Below are 25,306 nucleotides of genomic sequence, written 5' to 3' on the forward strand. Positions count from 1 at the left end.
AATATATGATACATTTTATACTTACTGTTCTAACAAAGTCAAATTATGAAATATTAACAGGGTTTCTGATTAGGTTCACAATGAAAAGTTCTGTTGCAAACAGATCTCAGTGTTGTTCTCCCTTCTGAGTCACTAGCTTCAAGTCCAACTACAGAGGCAAGTGCAAAATATGCCCTGATGCTGACGATCAATGGTGTCTTCTTTAGAACTTAGTCCAACAACTACCAACAAATAATAAAAACTTCAGGTTATATTATCACCATTAGTAAGAACTTGATGTGCATAAATAGGAGGTTATCATCTCAACATTACCAAAGGGACTGCATCTTGTATATACCTCCAGCATTTTGTATGTGTTGTTTCAAAGGACTCCATTTTGTATGCACTTCATTGGTAAAACCACTAAAGATCATCTAAGCCTGTGTAACGTGCGATGGGAGATTATTTAAACCTCTGTAAGGGTAATAGAGATTATCTGAGCCTGTGTAAGGGTGATAGAGATGATCTGAGCCTGTGTGAGGGATGATGGGGGATGATCTCACCCTGTGTAAGGGGTGAAGGGAGATGATCTCACCCTGTGTAAGGGGTGATGGAGATGATCTAAACTTGTATGAGAGGTGATGGAGATTATCTGAACCTGTGTGAGAGGTGATGGAGATGATCTCACCCTGTGTGAGGGGTTATGAAGATGATCTCACCCTGTGTGAGGGGTAATGGGAGATGATCTCACTCTGTGTGAGGGGTGAAGGAGATGATCTCACCTTGTGTGAGGGGTGATGAAGATGATCTCACCCTGTGTGAGGGATGATGGAGATTATCTGAGTCTGTGTGAGGGGTGATGGGAATGATCTCACCCTGCATGAGGAGTGATAGGAGATTATCTGAACCTGTGTGAGGGATGATGGAGATGATCTCACCTTGTGTGAGGGGTGATAGAGCTGATCTTACCCTGTGTAAGGGGCGATGAAGATGATCTGAGCCTGTGTGAGGGTTGATGGAGATGATCTCACCCTGTGTGAGGGGTGATGGGAGATGATCTCACCCTGTGTGACGGGTGATGGGAGATGATCTCACCCTGTGTGAGGAGTGATGGGAGATGATCTCACCCTGTGTGAGGAGTGATGGGAGATGATCTAAAACTGTATGAGAGGTGATGGAGATTATCTGAACCTGTGTGAGAGGTGATGGAGATGATCTCACCCTGTGTGAGGGGTTATGAAGATGATCTCACCCTGTGTGAGGGGTAATGGGAGATGATCTCACTCTGTGTGAGGGGTGAAGGAGATGATCTCACCCTGTGTGAGGGGTGATGGGAGATGATCTCACCCTGTGTGACGGGTGATGGGAGATGATCTCACCCTGTGTGACGGGTGATGGGAGATGATCTCACCCTGTGTGAGGAGTGATGGGAGATGATCTGAACCTGTGTGAGGGATGATGGAGATGATCTTACCCTGTGTGAGGGGTGATGGAGCTGATCTTGCCCTGTGTAAGGGGTGATGAAGATGATCTGAGCCTGTGTGAGGGATGATGAAGATGATCTCACCCTGTGTGAGGGGTGATGGAGATGATCTCACCCTGTGTGAGGGATGATGGAGATGATCTAAACCTGTATGAGAGGTGATGGAGATTATCTGAACCTGTGTGAGAGGTGATGGAGATGATCTCACCCTGTGTGAGGGGTGATGGGAATGATCTCACCCTGCGTGAGGGGTGATGGGAATGATCTCACCCTGCGTGAGGAGTGATAGGAGATGATCTGAACCTGTGTGAGGGATGATGGAGATGATCTCACCTTGTGTGAGGGGTGATAGAGCTGATCTTACCCTGTGTATGGGGCGATGAAGATGATCTGAGCCTGTGTGAGGGTTGATGGAGATGATCTCACCCTGTGTGAGGGGTGATGGGAGATGATCTCACCCTGTGTGAGGGGTGATGGGAGATGATCTCACCCTGTGTGAGGAGTGATGGGAGATGATCTGAACCTGTGTGAGGGATGATGGAGATGATCTTACCCTGTGTGAGGGGTGATGGAGATGATCTCACCCTGTGTGAGGGATGATGGAGATGATCTAAACCTGTATGAGAGCTGATGGAGATTATCTGAACCTGTGTGAGAGGTGATGGAGATGATCTCACCCTGTGTGAGGGGTTATGAAGATGATCTCACCCTGTGTGAGGGGTAATGGGAGATGATCACACTCTGTGTGAGGGGTGAAGGAGATGATCTCACCTTGTGTGAGGGGTGATGAAGATGATCTCACCCTGTGTGAGAGGTGATGGAGATAATCTGAGCCTGTGTGAGGGGTCATGGAGATGATCTAAACCTGTGTGAGGGATGATGGAGATTATCTGAGTCTGTGTGAGGGGTTATGAAGATGATCTGAGCCTGTGTCAGGAGTGATGGAGATGATCTCACCCTGTGTGAGGGGTGATGGAGATAATCTGAGCCTGTGTGAGGGGTCATGGAGATGATCTAAACCTGTGTGAGGGATGATGGAGATTATCTGAGTCTGTGTGAGGGGTGATGAAGATGATCTGAGCCTGTGTCAGGGGTGATGGAGATGATCTCACCTTGTGTCAGGGGTGATGGAGATAATCTGAGTCTGTGTGAGGGGTGATGAAGATGATCTGAGCCTGTGTCAGGGGTGATGGGAGATGACCTGAGCCTGTGTGAGGGGTGATGGGAATGATCTCACCCTGCGTGAGGAGTGATAGGAGATGATCTGAACCTGTGTGAGGGATGATGGAGATGATCTCACCTTGTGTGAGGGGTGATGGAGCTGATCTTACCCTGTGTAAGGGGTGATGAAGATGATCTGAGCCTGTGTGAGGGTTGATGGAGATGATCTCACCCTGTGTGAGGGGTGATGGGAGATGATCTCACCCTGTGTGAGGAGTGATGGGAGATGATCTGAACCTGTGTGAGGGATGATGGAGATGATCTTACCCTGTGTGAGGGGTGATGGAGATGATCTCACCCTGTGTGAGGGATGATGGGAAATGATCTCATCCTGTGTAAGGAGTGAAGGGAATGCATTTTCCTTCTTTCAGCTTTCATTCAAACCCTTTCACGTATAGCAAATAGCACAGTAAACGGGAAGAGGAAGGGACATGAAACCCCAAGCCACTATTTCATAAGCAGTGGATTAATTATAACCTGCCTTCTTGATGTACAGTACAGTGCCAAAGTCTTAGACACATACAGTACCTACAGTGTATATAGCTAGCTTGCCTAGGGCAGTTGAACAGTACTGTAGTAATTTTAATTATTGTGTTGTATAGGTGCTGCAAAAAAAATTTCATGACAGGGTGTGTCAGCAGCCACGCCAACCTCCCCACCCCCCACAATGCCCCGTGCAGTCCTTCTCTGCCACCTGCCCTGCACCCCTCCTGCAGGCACCCCACCCTCACCATTCCAAATATCTGTATAAGCTCTCTCTCTCTGCTCCACATTGACAAATAAAGTACTATGTAAATTCTTATGCACCCTAGCTCTATATATCCTAAGACTTTGCACAGTACTGTAGTTGATAGACTTATTAAAATAACAAGTAAGAAAGATTGCATTAAGCTGGAAAGAGTGCCCAAGAGATTTACAAGGATTTCACTGGAATTCAAGAGACTGATATATAGAGAAAGGATGAACAAATTGGTGTTCTATTCATTAGAGTGTCGGAGAAGGAGGGGTGATATAATAGAGGTCTATAAAGTCATATAGAGGGTGTGACAAGAATACACATAGATAAGATGTTAGCTGTCCTGTGTAATCAGCAGTTGGTCTGCCACCTGTCTTCAAGAGAGAGATAAGGAACACAATGAAACAGCATCTGGAGATGTGTCATGAAGGGACGGGGGAGAGAGCTGTCTGGAGCGGCTCTCCCTTTGAACCCTGAACTGTTTGAAGTGATGGACAGGCAATACCCCAGCAGGGGGATAAAAAGGGACAGGTTCGCTAAGGCAGGACACACACGACACCCGAGGTAACGAGACCCTGGAAGTGGTGCGCCTCTCACGAGTCGGTGGGAAGTATCGGACCTTAAACGCACAGGGTGGAAAGGTACGATCAGCGGGAACCCGGTGTGTGTCCACCCTCGCTTGGGTGCCGGGTTCACTGCAGAGGATCGACCACATCTGGAGGAGGGGTCACCGTCGGTGACCTCAGGTGACATCACAAAGGACTCGCCCGAAAGCTGCTTGTGAGCAATATCGCCGGTCTGTGAGTGGAAGCCGTTCTGAATGATCAGTCGTTCCCGTTCTCTCTCTCTCCCTCCCCCTACGTTGTTCATCGCCATGGCAACGATTACTGCGAACTGAACTATTAAATCGAACTGGACTTTTGTGTCACTTTGAAATTGGTCATTTACCCCTAGACAATGATAGAGCTTGATTGATGCTGTTATTTTAATTCTGTGCACATGTGTGTTTATCATTGCTGAACTGTTGCATTTATTATCCTTTCGATTACTGTGTTGCTTGTTTCTTTAATAAAACTTTCTTAGTTCTAGTAATCCAGACTCCAACTGAGTGATCCATTTCTGCTGGTTTGGCAACCCAGTTACGGGGTACGTAACAAGGGTGATAGTGAAAAATCTTTTTTCCCAGGTTTGGGGAATCAAGAACAAGAGAACATAGGTTTAGGTGAGAGGGGAGAATTTTGATATGAACCTTATAGTATTACTAAATAAGGCATGAATAGATTAAAAAGTTGTTTGTTCGCTCTATACGACTCTTTTTAAATTTATTTTCTTCTAATGTGATTAAGTAGTCCCCTCAATTTGGAAAACAGACCTATGGGTGATGGAGTCTGAAAGGAAACCCAAAATGCTAGAAACACTCAGACAGTCAGGCAGCGTCTGTGGAAAGAGATGTTTCAGACTCCTGTCAGTGACTATTTCCCTTTCCACCAACGCTGGCTGAGCTCTTCTAACATTTCTGGTTCTGTTTCCAACCTATGTAATATGCTGGAAATAGACTCCCTTTCCACATTAAGGAGTATATTTTGCTTTGTCTATATTCTCTGAAGCCAAGTCAAAGAAAATGTTGGCTTTCCTTTCAGACATTCCAGTGTCTTGGCCAAACTATAATTTTCCGTAATAAAAGGAAAAAGTATATTTGTTTATCTTTTGTGGTCCTGAAATCTACTGTAGCGCTCTTTGTGTCTTCTCTAGGAAAAGTCTTTGGTACTCCTTAATAAGACTGGCCTAATACAACCTGAAATCTGTGAGTTATTTCTCAGTTATTCATCTCTGCACTGAACTGCTCAGCAGAATCAGTATCAGGATCACAATCAGGTTTATTGTTGCTGTCTTATATGACATGAAATTTGTGGTTTTGTGGCAGCAGTACAGTGCAAAGACATACAATTGCTATAAAAACAATATAAATAGTGCGAAAAAGAGGATTAATAAGATAGTAGTCTTCATGCACCATTCAGAAAACTGATGGCAGGTGGGAAGTAGCTGCTTCTGGACTGATGATCTAGAAGGCAAGGGTCCCTATGATCGATGCCGCCACCTTGAGGCACAGCCACTTGACGATGTTCTCGCTGGTGGGGAGGGTTGTGCTTGTGATGGAGCTGGCTGAGTCTACAACCCTCCGGAGCCTCTTTCAGTCCTGAGCGTTGGAGCCTCCCTACCAGGCTCTTATGAAGCCAGTCAGAATGCTCTCCACTGTACATCTACAAAAATTTGCAAAAGTATTTGGAAACATGACTAATCTTCTCAAACTTCTAACAAAGTAGAGCCATTGGCATGCCTTCTTCACGACTATATTGACATGTTGGGCCCAGGACGAGACGTTGACACCTCTGTAGATCAGATGCAGTTTGAACACTTACATCTCAATCTCACTGCCATTTATATACTTATTCATTTAGAGCAGTGGTTCCCAGCCTTGCTTAATGGTATTGGTCCATGGCATTAAAAAACGGTTGGAAATCCCCGATTTTCAGCATCTGGGCTGAAGCGTTTCCAGCATTTACTGCCCATCCCTAATTACCCCTGAGATGGTGACAATGATCCACTTTCTTGAAGCATTGTAGTCTCCTGGTAAAGAGCTTGCACAGTATTGTTGGACACAGAGTTCCAGCATTAAGACCCAATGGTGATGTATTTCCACGTCACCTTGCGAAATGAACTGGAAAGAAAAGGTAGGTCCTGCCACTCTTGGCTTTCTCACTGGTAGAGGCTATGAGCCTGGATACTATCAGGGTAGCCTGGTTAAGTAATTGCTCGTTATTTTGTATATTTCAAAATTTGTAGACATGGAAAGGGGGTGAACACTAAGACTAATAAAGGTGGAAAGAATGTTTCTAGTAATCAATGGATTAACCATATCTGCAGTTAACAGATCTGTCACATAATTAACATCAGCAGAAAAAAAACACTGCCAAATAACATTTCAATAACCCAAATATTTTATACAGATAGATTTTCAAAGGAGGGAATAGTTGCATCCTAATAGCTGCTGAAGTCCTTTCAGTGTTGTTGGAACCACATTCATTCGGCCACGGGATTGTGCTTTATGGTGAAAATATTTTGGGCATCAGGAGGTGAGTCATATATTACAGCTTACTCTTTCTGTGGATACTCTAAAGTGGATAACCCTGTCAACAACACAAAATGTATAGTGTACCTCAAATGAGCAAAGCATGGCAGGAGAATCTTTATTTACTCAGCCCTGTTTCCTTGCATTCTTTGTTGAAACCTCTCCTCCAGTTTTTCTTTAATCTCCAAGCAATCAAACATTCATTCAATCATCCTTTTCTCCTCCAACATGGCTTACATTGTGTTCCTTGTATTTGTTTACTAATCCCCTTGGAATATTTATTTAAATAAATAATACAGTGGAAATGAAAGTTGTTATTCTTGTTTTTGTTTTTGTTTTATTATGTCATCAGAATTGGAGGTGTATTCTTGAGATAATGCACTTTGACACAAGCATTAAGAAAGATGACAAGATTCTTGGGTAAAAAATCCATTTTTGAAAAAAGCTATTTCAATTTTCTTTCATGAGTGAAAAGTCAAGGAAAGATTTTGTACAGACCAAGAGAGACTAAGATTGTTAGTGTATGGAGAAAATCTCAGATACAGAGTGGGCTGAGTTCCTTGATGGATATATGAGGCATAGATAGAGCAAGTAGCCTTTGTAAAAGAAAGGTATGCAATGCAGCGTGTATCTTTATCCTGCTGAAGAATTGCTGGAATAACAAGTCAACGCAGCTTATACTTCTCTGACTGCTTAATTTATCACGATGTAACAACCGGTCTTGTATGCCACAAATTTCAATCATTGCAGCGCAGAGTCTTGATGTGGCAACAGGGGAAGGTTACCCATAGGTGGACAGTTAGTTGGCTTAAGAAACAGCTCGGTAATCTGAGCAGTTTTCTGGAGTCCTACCGAGTGTAATTCTGACCATTGCACAATGCTGAAAGCTGTCACCTTTTCACCAGTCTACCCCAGTACACTAAGATAGCAGATACTAAACGAGGGCAAAAAAACTCTTATATAAACCTTGTGGCATAAGATACATACGACTTAAATATTTGAAAAACAAATTAAAATTCCAAACTGCTTAGAACAGCTCTCTAAATTAAATAGTTCACAAAATTCCCAATATCCATTTATTTTGCTCAATACCCAGCAAGCAAATAAGCGTATCCCATTATCGGAAAAACCAAATCAGCTACTTCAAAAGAAGCCAAGTTTTCATTAATTATTAACAATGAATTGAATTCAGTTAAATTAAAGGTGTAGTTATTGGAACTTATTCAAAAGGAACTGAAAGGACTTGAGGGTTTGGAGCATTAAGAGCTTTTTCTCTGACCTGTACAAATCTTTGCTATTTACTATTTACTGCTAAGTACAGGTTGCAACAAACAAATGTACTTTTACAAAAGGCCACATTCTTTCACCTTCGGTGGGGAAATGGCTGCTTACTGTCCAGAACTGAGTTACAACAAAGAAGTCTCACAGACTGAGCCTCATCATAAAGAGCAGCAGAACATGTGCCAAAATCTGCACAGCTCTGTCCTGAAGTTAGCTTGGTCCAAATTTCTTAAAGTCGCATGGACAGATTTCTCAGCATCAAATTCACCAGACTACTTCTATTCCTGAAAAAAAATTTATTGAGATCATTTGATTAGAAAAGATAATGATGCCAGAGGCAATTAACTATTTACTTACCACAACCCAGAAGTCCATTAGCTCCAGACCTGCTCCCATCATTTTCATCTCCCCCTCCCTATTTTTCCTGTCACCTGTTCTTCACAACCCTATCAACTCCCCCTGTTATTTTTTATCTGCACTAAGTTGTAGCTTCCAGTAAATAAATTACCTACCCCAATATCTTTGAGATGTGGGAGGAAGCCCTCATGTGGGTCCAGTTCCTCTGCAATTTATTTCAGGTTTAAGTACTGTTTAAAAGTGTGGCCTATCTCAAAGGATGTTTTCTTTCCACAGTATTGTATTAATGCTGCAAATTATTGATTTAAATCTTTTGTGGCAGGTAGGATTCATGCCATGAAATATTCAAAGTCAAGCTAAAGACAGCAAACACAGCCCCTGTGATCAAAGTGTAGAACTAGATGTAACATTGGACCAGGGTGAGGAAGAGTGCCAGCAGGCACATGGAGCATTTTGCTCACTTGTTATATAAATGGCATGGTGCTACGTGAGGCATTTCATAGACTCAAGCTTTCAACCTGTTACGTGAACACACATTGTAATGATGAGGTAATGTAAAAATGAAAATATTTCACACAAAGATGAAAGTCAAAGTAGCTGCTCGCTGAAAATGACCGTGCAAGTTGATAGGGTGGTAAAACAGACTTATGGCATGCTTGCTTTCATTAGTTGAGACACTGAGTTCAAGAATCAGGAAGAAAAGTTACAGCTTTATAAAATTCTGTCAAGTTTTCTACATAGGGACTGGTAGAAACGTTTCAAGGAATTGCGATGGAGGCAGATACAACAGAGATATTTCTGAGGTTCTTAGAAAGGCACCTGAATATGCAGACACTGGAGGGATATGAACCATGTGCAGGCAGAGGAGTAAATTGGTTTATTAATGTCACAGTACGGAGGTCCAGTGAAAATCTTTATTTGCATACCATTCATTCAGATCATTTCATTATTGGAATTGATTTATTATTGTCACATGTACCGTGATATAGTGAAAAGCTTGTCTTGCATTCTATTCATACAGATCAGATCATTACCGGGTGCATTGAGATAGAATAAGGTAAAACAATAACAGAATGCAGAATAAAGTGCAACAGGTACAGAGAAGGCACAGTGCAAGTAAACAATAACAAAGTAGATTGTCAGGTAAAGAACCCATCTATCGTACTAAGAAACTATTCAATAATCTTATAACAGTGGGGTTGAAGCTGTCCTTGAGCCTGTGAACTGTGCTTTCAGGCATTTTTTAATCTTCTGCTTGATGGGGAAACTGAGAAGAGAGACTGTCTAGGGTGGGTAGCACCTTTGATTATGCTGGCCACTTTACCAAGGCAGCGAGCAGTATAGACAGAGTTCACAGAGAAGAGGCTAGCTTCCTTGATGTACGGAGCGGTGTCTACAATTCTCTGCAGCTTCTTGCAGTCACAGACAGAGCAGTTGCCATACCAAGCGGTGATGCATCCAGACAGTATGATGGTATTGGTTTCCTTGTCCGTAAAGCCCTAAACTCAAAAGAGGATTTTAAGCCCTATCTGTTATAGATATCTGCAGGCATCCGTATTATAGGGAAGTTATATTGTATCCACCTACCCTTGAAGGACTAGCTTACCTCCCTGTCTAGTCTCTGAGGCAATGTCTGGCTGCCATGCACATGGCTTGAGTAGTGGGTTTCCCTCCTACCAAGTAGGAGATAACAAAGTAGTTTAAACACAGATTATTTTTTTTTGATGAGACACGTTTAAAGTTAGACATTTAACACTCACAGAGGCCTTCTGATTTATAAAACATTTACAAGCTACAAATGATTTCCAAACACAGGAGCAATTCCAACAAACAAAATGAAAATACCCATGAGTTTCAGACAAACATTGCAGAAAAGAAAAGCTGTAGAATGTACTCTAGTTCTTTTTTTATCATTCTCCTTCTCATTCATAACAACGCCTAATGATTTCTAATATTTATACTATGACATCATCTTCATCTGATGTATTCCAGGTACCTCTGCTAGGACAAAGTAATTTACACAGATGTCTGAGGACAGTGAGTGCAAATAACTTATTTGTAGTTGCCTGGTTTAACGTATGCCAATTAACATAACCCCTTTGTCCTGTGTTTGGCAAATGGAGACAAGGAATCTCATGGTCACTTCACTTTCCAAACCACATCTCTTAGCAACCAGCCTCTCCTCAACCCACCCCTCCCCCGCAGCTCTTCCACTGTGGATATAGCAGCTTGAGCTCTGTAATACAGCTTGCAAAACCGTTCATTTAACTTCAAACAGACTACTGCTTAAAATAATTCTTGTTTATGCCAAGGAGCTGAGCAAGGAATGTTGGTTAGAAGTTTAAATCTGTCACAAACAACTCTGACCCTTTGGAATGGCCATGCTGCTGTAGTAGAAAGCTGAGGTTGGCATTAATAAACACGCCAGATGTTGGAAATCCAGAGTAACATACACAAAATGCTGGAGGAACTCAGTAGGTCAGGCAGCATCTATAGGCATCCGTTAGTCTCGTGAGACCATGGATTTGCATCTTGGAAGGTTTCCAGGGCACAGGCCTGGGCAAGGTTGTATGGAAGACCGGCAGTTGCCCATGCTACAAGTCTTCCCTCTCCATGCTGCCGATGTTGTCCAAGGGAAGGGCACTAGGGCCAATACAGCTTGGCACTGGTGTCGTCGCAGAGCAATATGTGGTTAAGTGCCTTGCTCAAGGACACAACACACTGCCTCAGCTGAGGCTCGAACTAGCGACCTTCAGATCACCAGACCGACGCCTTAACCACTTGGCCACGTGCCAACAGTGAAAATGAATAAACAGTCAATATTTCGGATCAATACCTCTATTAGAACTGAAAAGAAGGGAGAATGTGTCAGAATAAAAAGGTGGTGCAGAGGAGGGGAAGGAAGTCAAGCTACAACATGATAGGTGAAGCCAGGTGGGTGGGAAAGATAAAAGGTTGAAGAAGATGGAATCTGTTAGAAGAGTAAAGATGACCATGGGAGAAAGGGAAAAAGAAGGGACACCGGGGAGAGCTGATAGGCAGGTGAGTAGAAGAGGTAAGAGGCCAGCATGTGGAATGGAAGAAGAGGGGAAAAGAAAAAAAATGAGAAAAAAAGTTACAGAAAGGGGAACTCGATGTTCACGCCATTAGGTTGTTAGCTACCTAGACAGAATATAAAATGCTACCCCTCCATCCTGAGAGTGGCCTTATCATGTCAGAAGAGGAGGCCATAGAATTACATGTCGGAACAGGAATGGGGGTAGGAATTAAAATGGTTGGCTACTGGGAAATTCCACTTTTGGCGGATGGAGCGGACGTGCTCGACAAAGCGATTCCCCCACTTATGTCAAGTGTCTCCCAATGTACGGGAGACAGCGTCAGAAGGACTGGATACAATAGTTGGCCCCAACAGCTTCGCAGGTGAGGTATCGCCTCACCTGGAAGAACTGTTTGTACCTCTGAATGGAGGTGAGGGAGGAGGTGAATGAGCAAGTGCTGCATTCATCTCACTTGAGGCAAGATGTGTCGGGATAGATGAATGAACAAGGGAATCACGGAGGGATCAATCCCAATGGAAAGCAGAGAGTGGGACTAAAGATGTGTTTTATGGTAAGATCTTGTTAAAGATTCCAGAAGGTGCGGAGAATGATGTGTTTGATATCATGGGTGGTAGGTGAGGAGAAGAGGAGCTCTATCACTGTTAAGGCGGCAGGAAGGTGGGGTGAGTGTGGACATATGGAAAATGTAGGAGATGCTAATGAGGGCAATATCAATGATGTAGGAAGGGAAATCCCGTCCTTTGTAGAAGGAGGACACCTCTGACGGCCTGGAAAGGAAAACCTCATACTGGGAACACATGCAGCAGAGATGAAGGAACTGCGAAAATGGAAAAGCATGTTTAAAGGTGATGGGGGAAAGAGGTATAGTCAAGATAGCAATAAGCCTCTCGGCCTCTGGAAAGTGAGGTGTCCATCACAATAAGATGCTTTCTATGGTGTAGTGTAAAATTGGTGAGAATGGATGGGAACATGCGGAATATCTTTAGCTTTCTGGGGAACTAGAGGCTTTGGTGAGCTTCCTGATCCAGCCATGGTGTCTACATGGTTGGATCAGGACTGGCTATTGGTCATGTACACTCCTAGGAACTTGAAGCTCTCAACCCTCTCAATTTCCGCTTTCTTGATGAAAACAGGAGCGTATACACCAGCTTCCAGAAGTTAATGACGAGCTTGTTTGTCTTGCTGACATTGATGGAAGGGCTGTTGTTATGACCCCATGTCACGAGACTCCCCACCTCCTTCCAGTACATTGGTATTTGAGATACGGCCCACTAGAGTGGCGTCATCTGCAAATGTGTAGCTGGGTCAAGAGCAGAGTCTGCCACACAGTCATCAGTGTAGAGGGAGCAGAGTGGGTGGGGAAGACAGGAGAGGGGTGTCTGATGACACAGCCTTATGGGCAGTGGTGTGGAGAATAATCATGGCAGTAGAATTGCTGCCTACTCCTGCTGATTGCAATCTGTTAGTCAGAAAGTCACTCATCCATTGTAGAAGGAGGTGTTGACTCCCAGAACTTGGAATTTGTTGATGAGTTTGCTTGGAATTATAGTATTCCCTGAGGCTGTGATACTGCTGAACCTATCACAGCACTAAGCAGTATTGCATCCGTATTGTAATGTCTCAGTACTTCTATTTTTGTGTGCTGTAGCACTTTTTTTATTTGCAGTTATTTTGCAAATAACACTATTCTTTGTATTTCTGGTCAGATGCTAAATGCATTTCATTGGCTTTGTATCTGTACTCGGCACAATGACAATAAAGTTGAATCTAATCTAATCTAATCTAGTATTGAAGGCTGAGCTCTAGTCAGTAAACAATATATAGCTTAATTAAACAGTATATAGCTTAAGTAAACAGTATATAGCTTAAGTAAACAGTATATAGCTTAATTTTGGTCAAATGTAGACATAGCATAATTTAAAATTTCCTGTAAATATCACACATTTTAATTTTTTTCCCCCTTCCCATTTCAGTCCCAGCTGTGATTATCTCAAACATGAAAAAACCTGCAGATGTTGGAAGTTCAAACAACGCACACAAAATGCTGAAGGAACAAAACAGGCCAGGCAGCATCAATGGAAGAGAGTACAGTCGACATTTCAGGCCGAGATGCTTCATCAGGACTGAGGGAGAAAAAGAAAGATGAGGAGTGAGAAGGTGGGGGGAGAGGAGAAAGAAATACAAGGTGATAGGTGAAGCCAGGGGGGTGGGGAGGTGCAGGAGGATGAAGTAAAGAGCTAGAAAGACGATTAGTGAAGAAGATTAAAAAGCTGGAGAAGGGGGAATCTGATAGAAGAGAACTGAAGGCCATGGAAGAAAGGAAAGGGGAAGAGCACCGGGGAGGTGATGTGGAGGTAAGGAGATACGGAGGGAGAGGGAAATGGGAATGGGGAAATGTGATGGGGGCGGGGGGGGGCGCCATTACTGGAAGTTCGAGAAATCGATGTTCATGAGATCAGGCTGGAGGCTACCCAGACAGAATATAAGGTGTTGCTCCTCCAACCTGAGTGTGGCCTTATCACAACAGTAGAGGAGGCCATTGATTGACATATCAGAATGGGAAGAGGAATTAAAATGGGTGGCCACTGGGAGATCCCACTTTTTCTGATGGCTGGAGTATAGGTGCTCGGTGAAGTGGTCTCCCAGTCTACGCTGGTCTCACTGATATACAGGAGGCCACACCATGAGCACTGGATAAGTAGACGACCTCAACGGACTCACAGGTGAAGTGTGGGCTCAAGTGGAATGACTGTTTGGAGCCCTGAACAGTAGCGAATAATTCTCTGTAACCTCTGCCATCTCCAACTGGATCCCACCACCAAACACATCTTTCCCTATCACCCCACTTTCTGCTTTCTGCGGGGATTGTTTCCCACACAAATCCCTTTTCCATTCACCCCTCTCTACTGACCTCCCTCCTGGCACTTATCCTTGCAAGCAGAACAGGTGCTAAACCTGCCCCCTACACTTCCTCCCTCACTACCATCTAGGGCCCCAAACAGCCCTTCCCAGTGAGGTGATACTTCACTTGTGAGTCTGCTGGGGTCATATACTGTGTCCTTTGCTCCCAGTGTGGCCTCTTGTATATCAGTGAGACCCAACATAGATTGGGAGGCTGCTTCACCAAGCACCTACTTCACCAAAAAAAGCAGGATCTCCCAGTTTAATTCCAATTCCAATTCCCATTCTGGCATGTCAGTCCATGGCCTCTTCTACTGCTGCGATGAGGCAACACTCAGGTTGGAGGAGCAACACCTTATATTCCATTTGGGTAGCCTCCAACCTGATGGCACGAACTTTGATTTCTCCAATTTCCAGTAATGGCCCCAACCCCTCCTTCATCATTCCCCATTCCCCTTTCCCTCTCTCTCCTTAATCCTTTAACTGCCATCACCTCCCTCTGGTGCTCCTCCTCTTCCCTTTCTACCATGACCTTCTGTCCTTTCCTATCAGAATCCCTTTATCTTCTTCACCAATCGACTTCCCTGCCCTTTGCTTCACCCCTCCACCCCTCCCGGTTTCACCTATCACCTGCTACCTCATATTTTCCCTCCCTCCCCCCACCGTCTTTCTCTGATTTCTCATCTTTTTTTCTCCAGTCCTGATGAAGGGTCTCAGCCCGAAACATCGACTGTTTACTCTTCTCCATAGATGCTGCCTGTCCTTCTGAGTTCCTCCAGCATTTGTGTGTGTTTCCAGCTGTGATTATACTGTCTTTATGGAATATTCATTCCTCTCTGCTGGGTTTAGTTTTTTACAATTTCAGTATCATTCCTTACTGTTGCTTCAGATGATTCTCCCTCACATATGTTCGATCTTCAATATATCACTTCTCTCCTTTTCCACCCAACTTCACACTTTGTTTCTGCATCCTGCCATTCCAATTTTCAACCAAAATTCTTGTTAAGTAATATGTGATTTCTCAAAAATCGTATTAGCCTCATATGTCTTTTCCGTAAGAATTGGGGAGCCATTTTCCCATTTCTATTTGCTCTTTGGAATTAAAGCAGTGGTACATATAAAATTCTTCACAGCAATTGATTCTCCTCACACAGTTGGCTGCTATTATTGAATGCATCAAAGGGAAAGATGGATTACTCTCTGTTACATAATGAGAAAGAAGTGGAATATAACTTACACTCCCAGGATACTTTGATTATTGATTCTTTTATTCCAAGATAAGTAACAGCTCTTCAATAGCAGTGTTGCAATTTGATGCAAGTCATATGAATCAAAAGAAAGAATATTAATCATCCGATAAAGGCTGAGGTTAAAATTTGGTGAAGCCAACGAAACATTACTGTTCTTTTACCTGATGCCCTTGGCCAGTTACTGCAAACTTGTACGTAATGATTGCATCAGCTCATTCGTCACATTGGGAATGACCATAAATAATTGGAGTAACACAGACAAAATGCCGGAGGAACTCAGCAGGTCAGGCAGCATCTCTGGAGGGGAATAAACAGTCGATATTTCAGGCTGAGATCCTTCATCAGGATTGGAAAGGAAGGGGGAAGAAAGGAGTAGGAACTGGAACTGGTTTATTATTTTCACATACACCAAGATGCAGTGATAAGCTTGCTTTACATACTGTTCGTACAGATCAGATCATTACACAGTGCAGTGCATTGAGGTAAAGTAAAACAATAACAATAGAGAATAAAATGTAAATGTGACATGCAAAGTGCAGAACAGGAGACAATAACAGGGCAAGATTGTGAGGTCAAAAGTCCAATTTATCATATTAGGGAACAATTCAATAATCTTATAATTGCAGGATTGAATCTGCCTTTGAGCCTAGCTGTACGTGCTTTTTATCTTGTCCAGTGGAATAGGGGAGAATAGGGAATTGAGAAGATGAATAGTCAGGCAGTGTTCATGAGTTCATGGACTGTTCAGTACACTGATGGCAGAGGCAAAGCAGCTGCTCCTAAAATTTTGTGTATGAGTCTTCAGGATCCCTGACGGCAGTAATGAAAAGAGGCCATATCCCAGATAGTAAGGTTCCTTAATGACACTGCCTTTTGAAGATGAACTCCTATGATATTAAACTTCAGATTCCTCTGAACCAATGTGTGGATAACAGAGCACCTTCCTTCAGCTGCTGACAATTCCACGCGGGAAAGGTTCCATCAGTTGGATAACAACTATATTTAGAAAGCAACAGGCTGCTGTGTTTGGCTAGCTGCAGACTTCCTCTTCCTGAAAAAGAATCATGCTCTCCCTGCCAATATCCCTATGTAAACAGGAACCAACCACAGAACGAATGGATGCTTGCCAGCATTTCAAGCTGCATAAAACAAGCAAATAGAAAGTTAAACCCCTGCCCCATGTCTATGCTTTATCAATTAGAAACATAGGGAGAGAACATAAGTCTGTCTTATATCCACTTGATTCCTGTTTATTCAGGCGTATAGCTTCCAAAGCGTAATCCCCTTATACAATCCTACTGCTCACTAAAAATCATGACAGATAGACAGAGGGAGGGCTCACCAAATAAAATCAGAGATTTAGCTTTTGTATTAGGCTGTCGGCTCTGTGACTGGAATCATGGATTGTCCACTAACTTCTAGCAGAGTTTACTGTCTCCTGAGTGATGGTACCGCAGAAGCCCTACAAAGCCATTAATACTGATAATAATCATTCATACTCACACATAGCCAGAGTTCCTCAGATGCTAGCATACAGCGTGTGCATTGGCGCCACAGATGGAAACCTCTCTCTTTGGTTCTTAGCACTTCCAGCTAATCAGCACAGCCTTGGAAATACAGGAGGCCAGCAATTTATAATCAGGAGCGACAAGGTTGGCACAGTAGCTTCTTTAAACTAAACTGTTTTAGACAGCAAAGTAGCAAGCTGATTTAACCCCAATTTAAATAATTATGGTGACCTTCACAAAGAAATTTTGTTTAAAATACTTTTTTTCATGCCATGCCATAATTTACAGTATAAAAAATTCTAATTCACTTGTTTAGCTGAAGTACTACAGTGCATAGCAAAATCAAAATGCTGCAGATCCTGGAAGTCTGAAAAACAATCAGAGTGTATTTGAAAGTCTCATCGGGTCAGAGTCACAGAGAGATACAGCACTGAGAGAGGCATTTCAACACACTTAGTCTGTACTGATACAAAGCACCCATTTGTTACACAAATTCTTCCCTGGCCATTTCATTCTCTCTATCTTAATATCAATTCCTCTCAAAATGCTATTGGTCATCTATGCACAAGGGGCTGTTTACCATTGCCAATTAATCGCTCAACCTGCACACTTTTGGCACGTGGAAGGAAAGTGGAGCTTCCAGAAGCACGTCACATATATATATAAATAAACATAAATATATATAAAGGATCAATAGTGTGAACTATTATCTAAGTGGGGAGAAGTTTCAGACATCAGAGGTGCAGAGGAACTTAGGAGTCCTCGTGCAAGACCCCCAGCAAGTTAATTTACAGGTTGAGTCTGTGGTAAGGAAGGCAAATAGAATGTTGGCATTTATTTTAAGGGGAACAGAATATAAAAGCAAGGAGATAGCATTGAGCCTTTATAAGACACTAGTCAGGCCGCACTTGGAGTATTGTCAACAGTTTTGGGCCCCATATCTCAGAAAGGAGGTGTTGTCATTGGAGAGAGTCCAGAGGAGGTTCATGATGATGATTCCAGGAATGAAGGGTTTAACATGTTTTACAGCTTTGGGCCTGTACTCACTGGAATTTAGAAGAATGTGTGGGGATCTCATTGAAACCTACTGAATGTTGAAAGGACGAGGGAGGGTGGATATGAAGAGGATGTTTCCTGTGGTGGCGGTATCCAGAACTAGAGACAGCCTCAAAACTGAGGTGCAACCTTTTAGAACAGAGGTAAGGAGGGTCTTTTTAGCCAGAGAAGTGAATCTGTGGAATGCTCTGCCACAGACTACGGTGGAGGCCAAGTCGGTGGAAGTTGATAGTTTCCCGATCAGTCAAGGCATCAATGGATGTGGTGAGAAGGCAGGTGTATGGGGTTGAGTAGGATTCGGGATCACCCATGATGGAAAGGTGGAGCAGACTTGATGGGCTAAATGGCCTAATTCTGCTCCTATGTCTTATGGTCTCATATGTCAAGGATGAGAACCATTTCTGGTGTAAGTTACTTTTTTTATTTAAGAGTTGAGATACATTATTAAAGAATTTTAGAACAGTGTAAGCAAATAGCATGGACTGTGCTACAATGTGTTTACCTGGCTGTAGGCTTTTTGTTTTGTAAAATGGCAGTAACAGGCGAAAGAAACAATACTTTAACAGTTTGATTTATTCTTTGCCCAGTACAGACATTATTATTGGTATTGCACTATTCTGTCTCAATCTCATTGTCACTAAATCGACTTGAACTTGTAGTTTTGGAAATTGGCCGAGTTGATTGTCTTACCAATCAGCTTTACCAGAATACCTCTTGAATAGGACCTATCAACTCATGCTACCTGGCAAATTGAAGAAGATGGTGATGGACCTTACTGGAATCTATCAAATATTGAAAGGCCCAGATAGAGTTGACATGCAGAGGATGTTCCCTATGGAGGGTAAGTCTAGGACCAGAGCCTCAGAATAGAAGGACCTCCCCTTGGAACAGAGATGACAAGAATTTCATTAGCTAATGCGTGATGAATCTTTGGAATTTGTTGCCACAGATGACTGTGGAGGCCAGGTCGTTGAATATATTTAAAGCAGAGGTTAATAGGCTCCTGACTAGCAAGGGTGTCAAAGGTTATGGGGAGAAGGCAAGAGAATAGGGCTGAGAGGATAATAAATCAGCCATGTTGGAATGGTAGAGCAGACTCATTGGGATGAATGATATAATTCTGCTCCTATGTCTTTGCAATATTTTTATTAGTCTCTACATAGAAGAATACAGAGTTCAAGAAAGTATATATAAAAGGTCAAAAAAGATTTTAAAAAACACCAATTACATTATATCTATTCATAATAACAATCTCATTACCCCGTATTCATGTCAGTTAATCTAAAGTTATATCGAAATATACTAACTTATTACAAAAAAAGTGTCTAACCCCTACCAAGACTGAAGCTGTTTATTAAGGAGGAAAGAAGGGTAAAATACCTTCTCATATAATAAAAATTAACAATAGCCAACATCTAAATTTAAACAATGAATTGAAGGTTTTGAAAGTTTTGAAAATAATTGAGAAAAGGTCCTCACAACCTTTGAAAGTCTTGACAAGATTCAGAAATTGAACAATGAATCTTCTCTAAATCTAAGCATGACATAACGTCGCATAACCATTGAGCACGAGTAGGAGAAAAAGCATCTTTCCATTTAAACAAAAGAGCCCTCCTAGCTGTAAGAGCTAAAAGCCAAAATATGTAAATCAGATGTTTTCAGCTTGATATCTTGTCCTGTAATAATACCAAATAAGGCTGTCAGAGGATTAGGCTTAAAATTGACTTTGAAAGGTAAAGAGAAAGTTTGAAAAACTTCCTTCCAATATTTTTCAAGACTCGGACAAGTCCAAAACATATGAATTAATGAAGCTTCTCCATTATTCCATCTGTCACAGTAGGGAGATATATCCAAAAAAAAACGAGGAAGCTTATCTTTAGTCATATGGACTCTATGTACCACCTTAAATTGTATGAGGGAATGGTGAGCACATAGTGGTGAAGTATTAACTAGTTTAAAAATTTCATTCCAAGTTTCCTCAGATATTGATGTCTGTAAATCTTGTTCCCAGAGATTCTTAATTTTGTCTAAAGGAATATTCCTCGTCTCCAGTAACATACCATATATATTAGATATTGAACCATTATGAAAAGATGTCAAATTAAAAATTACGTCTAGTAAGTTCTTATCTGAGCTTATAGGAAATGTAAATAATTGAGATCTTAGAAAGTCTCTGATTTGTAGATATCTAAAAAAGTGAGTTTTGGGTAAGCTATATTTAGCTGACAATTGCTCAAATGAAAAAAAAAAATTCCTCCAACAAACAGATCCCAAAAACGTTTAATACCCAATCTTTCCCATTCTTTAAAAACTAAATCAGTCATGGAGGGTTTAAAAAAATTAGAATAAGTGGAATTTGAAAGGGAAGATCTCAATAAACCAAAATGTTTTCTAAATTGTATCCAGATCCTCAGACTATGTTTAACTACTAAATTATCAGTTAGTTTACTTACAAATAAAGGAAGTGAGGACCGAAGAAGAGAAATAATGGAAAATTTATTAACAGAGTTAGCTTCTAAAGAAACCCATACCAGACAGTCTACACGATTAGTATAATATAGCGAAAACATAAGATATCGTATATTAACTGCCCAGTAATAAAACCTAAAAGTAGGTAAGGCTAAACTTCCAGACTTATTAAGTTTTTGAGGATGAACTTTATTTAAACAAGGACATATATTTTTCCATATATAGGAGGATAAGATAGATTCATGAGAGTCAAAAATGAATTTAGGAATAAAAACAGGTAAAGACTGAAAAAGATATATAAATTTAGGTAGAATATTCATTTTAATAGAATTAATTCATTCAATAAATGATATTGAAAGAGGTGACCAATTTAATAATATCCTTTTTACATGATTCAATAAAATAAGAAAGTTTTCTTTAAACAAGTGTTTGTAATTCTTAGTGACTGTTACACCCAAATAAGTAAATTGATTCCTTACAATTTTAAAAGGGAGATTAGTATTAATTGATACCAAATTATTTAAAGGAAATAATTCACTCTTTATGCAGGTTCAACTTATGTCCTGAAAACTGGCTAAAACGGGAGAGTAAAGAAAGTATGCAAGATAACAAGGTCTCAACATTAGAAATACAAAGCAATATATCATCAGTGTAAAGCGAGATTTTGTGGGTGATACCTCTCCTTAAAATACCACAGATATCATTAGATTCTCGGAAAGCAATGGCAAGGGGTTCTAAAGCTAGATCAAAAAGCAAAGGACTCAACGGACAGCCTTGTCTATTTCCGCGGTGACGTTTAAATGGTTTGGAATTTTGAAAATTAGTAAGAACCAAAGCAGAAGGAGATAGACAAAGTAATTTAATCCATTGAATAAAATCTGGTCCAAAATTAAATTTTTCTAAGGTTTTAAATAAATAATTCCATTCAACCGGTCAAAGGCCTCTCAGCAGCTAAGGATATCACACATTCTGATATCTCCTGAGAAGGAGAATAAATAACATTTAATACATGGCGTATATTAAAATGGGAATGTCGGCTTTTAATAAATCCAGTCTGATCATCAGAAATAATAGAAGGTTAAATATTTTCAATCCTACGAGCCAGAACTTTAGAAAGAATTTTAGTATCAACATTGAGTAATGAAATTGGCCTATATGAAGAGCATTTTTTTTTAGGATAAGCAAAATAGAAGCTTCATAAAAAGATTGAGGCAAATTACCCAATTTGAAAGAATCCAAAAAGACTAAGTGTAACTGCAGTATAATTAATGAAGAAAAAGCCTTATAAAATTCTCCAGAAGATCCACCTGGACCCGAAGCCTTCCCCTAGTGTAATGAACATATAGCCTCGGCGATTTCCTCATAGGAAATGGGTTGATCCATCTGTTTGCAATTATCTGCAGAAAGTGTAGGGATATTTAATTGATCTAGAAAATTATTCATTACAGTATTATCTTTAGGGGAATCAGAACTATAAATTTTAAAATAGAATTCTCTAAAAGTATCATTTATTTCAGAGTGATCAGTTGTCCTATCACCATTAGTTTTGCAAATTTCTTTAATTTGTCGTTTAACTAGAGAAGTTTTTAATCGGTTGGCCAATACTTTGCCTGATTTATCTCCATGAATGTAAAATTGAGTTTATCTTTAAGAAGTTGAGTTTCAATTGGATATGTTAACAGAAGATCATGTTTAGTTTTAACTTCAACACATCTTTTATATAAAACAGGATCTGGAGCCATGGCATATTTTTGATCTAATTGTTTCAATTGATTGGCTAATTCAATTCTTTCTTTATTAGCTTTATTCTTAACACTAGCAGTATAAGAAATAATTTGTCCTCTAATATAAGCCTTGAAAGTATCCCATACAATAAGATTAGAAGTCTCTTCCTTTTTATTCTCTTCAAAAATCAAAATAGTATGCTCCTCTAGAAATTTTAAAAATTCCTTATCAGATAACAAAGTTGTATTAAAATGCCAAAATCTGTTGGTTTGAGGAAGACCAGGGAGATTTAAAGATAGAAATACAGGAGCATGATCTGAAACAGCAGTCTCTTTATATTCACAGGAACGAACTGATGAAATCATTTGACTATCAATAAAAAAAAATCAATCCTGGAATATGTATGATGAACATGAGAAAAAAATGATTACTCCCTATCTAAAGGATGTAAAAAACGCCAAACATCAACAATACCACACTTCAATAAAAAAGATTGAATAAACAAAGCTGATTTATTAAGAGATGCTGGTTTAGAAGATGATCAGTCTAAAATTGGGTCTAGCCAACAGTTAAAATCTCCTCCCATCATCAAAGAATAAAGATTCGGATCTGGTAAAAATGAAAAAAAAAAACGCTTAAAGAATCGTGGATCATCTACATTTGGGGCATACAAATTGGCAAATACTATTAATTTATTAACATTTATTATCTAGTTTTCCTGAAGATATAACAAAACATCCATTAGTATCAGACACTACTTAATGTTGGACAAAGCAAATTGTTTTATCTATAAGAATCTAAACTCCTCTAGATTTGGCCTGAAAAGAAGAATGAAAACAAAATCCATTCCAACGGTTAAAAAAATGTGGATTATCATATTTGTGTATGTGAGTTTCTTGTAAGAAAATAATAGAGACCTTAAATTTCCTAATATAAGTAAAAATCTTATTACGTTTAACAGGGGGATTGAACCCTTTCATGTTATAACTAAGTAAATTAATAGTTTGGTCCATTTTTAATATTATTTTAAGGAAGGGTTAAAATGTAAGTTAAAACCAAGCCATAAACCTTGAGAAATGGTAACCAAGCAACAAGTTGGCTTAAAAATTCAAAAACAGCTTCTGAGAAAAAAAAACCATACCCCCGGCCACCTCCCAAAGGAAGAAGACCGACTAATAGAGAGTCAGCATCTACAACTACGGACAACCCCTCAAAAAGCCTGGTGATCGCTCCAATTAGTTTCAAGGTCATTTATATTCCAACCTAGACTAAACAATATCCAAACAAGAAATTCAATTCTCGTATATCAAAAATACAGTATTAAAAAACGTGAAAAGAAATTAATTACAAAGGTTTACCAAAAGTAAAAGATACAATTATTCATACAGAAAGACATTAAACATTTAATCTCATATCTTCATGAAAATACAAACTAAGCAGTTAGCCTTCAAATTTAAAAAAATCTTTGTGCTTCAGCATTCAAACAAAAGCATTCGAAGGATCCAACTTTAATGAGATTCTCAATCAAATTGGGTAGCCAAGCGACGGGTTAAAACCCTTGTTAAAAACATTCCAACAAAGCTTGTTTAAACTTAGCACACTCCTGCATAACCTCAAGTGAATAGTCTTCGAGAATCTTAATATTCCACCCTATAACTAATCATGCCCCTTCGACGGGATTTGCAAATTAAAATTTTCTCATTTAATCTTGTGTCTTCATGTAACGACAAACTAAACAGCTAGCCTTCGTATTTTAAAAACATTTGTGCTTCAACAGTCGAACGGAACCATTCGAAAGATCCATCTTTAAGTGTGATTCTGAGTCAGGCGGGGTAGCAAAGGGAAGGCTTGAAACCCTTATTAAAAAGTTCAGACATAACTTCTTTGAACTTAACATGGTCCTGCATAACCTCAGGCGAGTAATCTTCGACAAATCTAATCTTGCAACCATTATAGTCAATCATGCCTCTTCAACGAGATTCGCAAATTAAGAGTTCCTTTGTTTTAAATTCCTGAAAACAGATTATTACTGATCTTGGTCTCTGACCATTAGGAGGTCTAAGTGCAGGAGACCTGTGAACTCTATCAATCATAGGCACAGACATCAAAATCTCTGGAAATAATTCTTGCAAAAAGTTTGCAAAAAATTCCATAGGATGATTACTTTTGATTAATTCTTTGAGACCCAGAACCCGGAGGTTGTTTCTTCTACTTCTATTTTCTAGGTTGATAATCTTCTGTTTTAACTTTTTGTTCGAGTTCGATTGCTTTTCACAAAGCTTTTGCAATTCATCCACTTCCGTTTCCAGAGACGCCAAAATTTCTTCATTATTTTTTATACGTTTATCGTGTTCGTTAAGAGTTTGTTGAATAAAATCCAATTTACCATCTATTTGTTTAAATTCAGAGTTGAATTGTTGAAACTGCTCAGAGGCTTCTCGTGTATGACTTTGCAGCAAATCCTTAATAGAATCCAAAGAAGCAGGGAAATCATCCTTTTTAGTACATCTGGTACTAAAAGAATATCACACTTTAAAAAAAAGTTTCAAGACAGGTTGGAAATAGTAGGATAATTAGAGTTAGAGCAATGGCAGATTACTGTTACTCCATCAGCCACCACCAGGAATCTGCTCCTATATCTTAAGGTTTTATAGCCTTACTGATTTGAAGAACAGGAGATTGACATCATCAGTCCCCTTGAAATACTGATTCAACCATAGCCTAAAAGGATCATGATGATGCAATCACACATGGGAAACTTGCTTGTTAGTAGGATAGACACCATACATTTTCTATGGTATAGTATCATCCTCAGTGATATAGTAATCTCAGGATTCAGCAAAGAAACAGTAGAGCCAATAGAAAAGAGTGAGAGCAAAGCAAATGCACTTCTGCCTTCTCCCTCTAACCTTTGGCACCCTTAGTTATCAAGAACATATTGATCTCCACTTGAAATATACCCTATTATTTGGGCTCCATTTATTCACCACTCTCTGACTCATCTCTGTCAAAAAGGATGTCTTTCTGTTCTAGGGCTGTATACCTTGGTCCTAGATTCTCCCACTATTGGAAACATTCTCTCCATATCCACTCTATCTAAGCCTTTCAATGCTCGATAGCTTTCAATGAAAGAACCCTTCATTCTTTTAAA

At 40.4% G+C, this 25,306-nt stretch overlaps 1 long non-coding RNA gene across 1 annotated transcript in view; it reads left to right on the plus strand.

Moving 5' to 3' along the window:
* LOC134344741 (uncharacterized) overlaps nucleotides 1-25,306 on the plus strand; it is a 77,488-nt gene that overhangs the window by 22,481 nt on the left and 29,701 nt on the right. The window contains exon 2 of the long non-coding RNA XR_010017509.1: nucleotides 6,428-6,553. This is a non-coding gene — a long non-coding RNA (uncharacterized LOC134344741). The remainder of the gene's footprint in view (nucleotides 1-6,427; nucleotides 6,554-25,306) is intronic.

Source organism: Mobula hypostoma, chromosome 4, assembly GCF_963921235.1.
Source record: "Mobula hypostoma chromosome 4, sMobHyp1.1, whole genome shotgun sequence".
NCBI lineage: Eukaryota > Metazoa > Chordata > Chondrichthyes > Myliobatiformes > Myliobatidae > Mobula > Mobula hypostoma.